The sequence below is a fragment of the Elephantulus edwardii genome, unplaced genomic scaffold (assembly GCF_000299155.1).
Source record: "Elephantulus edwardii isolate Elephantulus edwardi_28Jun2011 unplaced genomic scaffold, EleEdw1.0 scaffold00836, whole genome shotgun sequence".
NCBI lineage: Eukaryota > Metazoa > Chordata > Mammalia > Macroscelidea > Macroscelididae > Elephantulus > Elephantulus edwardii.
In genome coordinates this window covers 10,707-14,049 of record NW_006400586.1, presented here as the reverse complement: position 1 = coordinate 14,049, position 3,343 = coordinate 10,707, and the positions used below count along the sequence as shown (strand labels likewise).

At 39.6% G+C, this 3,343-nt stretch overlaps 1 pseudogene; it reads left to right on the top strand.

Moving 5' to 3' along the window:
- Positions 1-3: 3 nt before the first annotated feature.
- On the top strand, positions 4-491 carry LOC102872429 (annotated as a pseudogene).
- Positions 492-3,343: the final 2,852 nt, after the last annotated feature.

Below are 3,343 nucleotides of genomic sequence, written 5' to 3'. Positions count from 1 at the left end.
AAGAGGAACATGAAGATGAAAGTCATGCTGGCTCAGAGAAGGAGGAAGATTCGTTTAATTTGCACAACAGCAATAGTAGTCATCAAGAGAGGGATATAAATCGAAACTTTGATGAAAGTGAGATTCCACAAGAGAATGGCAATGCCTCAGTGCTTTCTCAACAGATCATTCGGTCTTCAACTTTTCCACAAACTGATGTGCTTTCAAGTTCACTTGAAGCAGAACACAGGTTGTTAAAGGAAATGGGCTGGCAGGAAGATAGTGAAAATGATGAAACATGTGCTCCTTTAACTGAGGATGAAATGAGAGAATTCCAAGTTATTAGTGAACAGTTACAGAAGAATGGTCTGAGAAAAAATGGTGTTTTGAAAAATGGCCTGATCTGTGACTTCAAGTTTGGACCCTGGAAAAACAGCACTTTCAAACCCACTATTGAGAATGATGACACAGAGACAAGTAGCAGTGACACATCAGATGATGATGATGTGTGAAGAATTTCCTAACAGCTTTAGAAATTTTAGTGTGACACATCTCTCATACTGTTTGGGGTGAATTGTAAAAATGAAGAACTATAATTTATGTAGTAAAATACCCCATTAGAAGATGATTTTTTGGGGGGACTTCAATATGAAGAAAACCAAGAATGTTGTGTTGGGCTGTGTTGAACATTATTTCTTTGTAAATGAATGTTGTAGAAATGAGGACTTTGGTTGATCCAGCATTGACTTTTCTTCATCACTACAGCATTTCTCTGACTAGCAATGTGACGATGTAACAAATGAGATTTTCTCATTTAATAATAAAAAATTGTGTAATGTTTTGCAATAAAAAAAAGAATAGATGAGAGGAAGACTGTCCAAAAGGAATATATGATCAGGCATTATATATATTAGAACAATCTGAAACAAGAGAACCATTGTTAAGTGGACTGGGGTAGGGAGGATGTGCAACAATGAATTAAAAAAAGGAAATCAAATTCCATTGGGTAAATCTGCTTTCAAGACCCTCTTTATCATTCTAAAGAGCAAAGTTGTCAGCTTAAAGACTAAGGTATGCCTGGCCCAATCTATTATTTCAATTGCTTCATCTGCATGTGGAAGTCGAACAATGACTAAGAAAAATGAAAGAATTATGCCTTTGAACTGTTGAGGTGTTGGTGAAGGGTAACAAAGAAATCTGTCTTGAAGTGTAGCCAGAATGCTCCTTAGAAGCAAGGCTAGTGAGACTTCATTTCACATGCTTTGAGCATGTTATCAGGAGGGGTCAGCTCCTAAAAAGCACATCATGCTTGGATAAGAGGAGGGTCAGTGAAAGAGAGGAATACTCTTAATGAAATGACTCTCACATTCACAAAGCAATTGTGAGCATGGTGAAGGGCAGGGCAGGGTTTTGATCTGTTGTATAGAGACTCACTGTGTTGGGCCAAGTGAATAGTACCTAACAACAATAGGATGGAAATATTTAAAAACAAACAATACAAAATAACAAGTGTGAGAGGGAAAGTAGAGTAACTGGCATTCATATGCACTGTTGGCTTAAATGAAAAATGGTACATCCACTGGGGAAAACAGTCTGGCAGCTCCTCAAAGAACTAGAGGTAGAATGGCCACGTTGTAGTGGTTAGGTGTCATACTGTTGTTCCTGAGTCATAGAGACCTGCGCACAATAGTGTTGTGCCATTCTCACAATTACTGTTGTCTGAATCAATTACTGAAGACACTGGGTCACTCCATTTCATTAAAGGCCTTCTTTTTCACTGACCTTCTAAAAATCAGAGTGTTCTTATTTGGGACTTGCAGATGACACAGCCCTGCTTGCTGAAACGGAGGAGGACCTGAGGCATTTGCTGCAGAAAGTCAAGCACTGCAGACTTTAATACGGATTGAAGATCAACATCAAGAATACAACTCACCACTGGGCCAATTGGCAGCATTATGGCAGGTGGAAAAAAGATTGAGATTGTTAACAGCTTCAGCTTGCTTGACTCCACAACCAACACTCTTGGTACTAGCAGCCAGGAAATCAAAAGACAAATTGCATCGGGAAAATCTGCTGTTGGGGACCTCTCAAAAGTGCTGAAGAGCAATGGTATCGGTCTAGAGACTTAGGTGCACCTGATCAAGGCCATGGCTTATGCAATTACTTGCTATGTATCTGAGAGCTGGACAATGGCTAAGGATGACAGAGACGAACTGATGCCTTTGAATTGTGGTTCTGGAGACTATTCAACACACCATGAGATGCGAAGAGAACAAACATGTCTACTCTGGAAAAGGTGAAACCCAGCTTCTCCTTGGAGGCAAGGGTTTTGAACCTCTGTCTCACATATTTTGGGTCTGTTGCCAGGAGAGACAAGTCCTTGGAGAAGAACATAATGATTGGAAAGGTGGAGGGACAGTGCAGGAGAGAAAGACTCTGGATGAGATAGATTGACACCGTAACTGGGGTCATGGGGGTAGGTGTGTTGGAGACAATGAGAACAGGTCAGAGCTCAGAGCTATTGTGCACAGAGTTGCTATGAGTTACAGGTGACTTGATGGCATATAACAACACTGTAATTAATGTTATAAAACAAAATGATTGCATGAAAAACCAGTATGATTTGTAAGCTTTCAATAAAATAAAAAAATAAATCAACATACTTTGCATGTAATGAGCAATGGGATGGTTAGGAACTTGGAAGGAACATAATTGGAAAATTGGTGACATGAAGGTATAAGGAATAGGTTTGTGAATATAATTCATTAAATGGGCCAAAGAAATTAAGATAGTTGTGTCTCATGTGCATGTTCATTCAAAGGTGACTTCATTGGAGGAGAATTTTAACAATCAAAAAGATATGGTCTCTTGAAACAAGTCAATCTCTTTTCTAAGCCATTTGGTCATCATCCAGTGGATTTGTGAGCAAAGTGACCATGATAGCAGGGTTTGGGGTTATGCATGTGTTTAGCAATAGTGACTTCCCCTCACTAAAGGGAACTGAACTAGAGTCACTGCTAAGTGTCCAGTCTGCCTGCACAAGACACCTACACCCAATATGGAACCATTCCTCAGAGCTATCAGCTAGCAACTTGGTGGTAGGTCGACTGCACAGGATAACTTCAGTCATGGAAAGGGCAGCGCTGGACACAGACTTGCCTTCTTTGCACATAATGCAAGGAAGTATTATAATGAAATATGTAGAGAACTGGAGTTAGAAAACTAAAAGTGGAGTATGTGTCAGCATTTCTCAAGCTGAAAGAACTGAAGAACAAACTCAAACCTCAAGTTGTGAGGTTTTGAATACTGAAGGGTTCCATGGACAAAATATTGAAAGATAGAAAACGCATCAAAAGATGGAAAG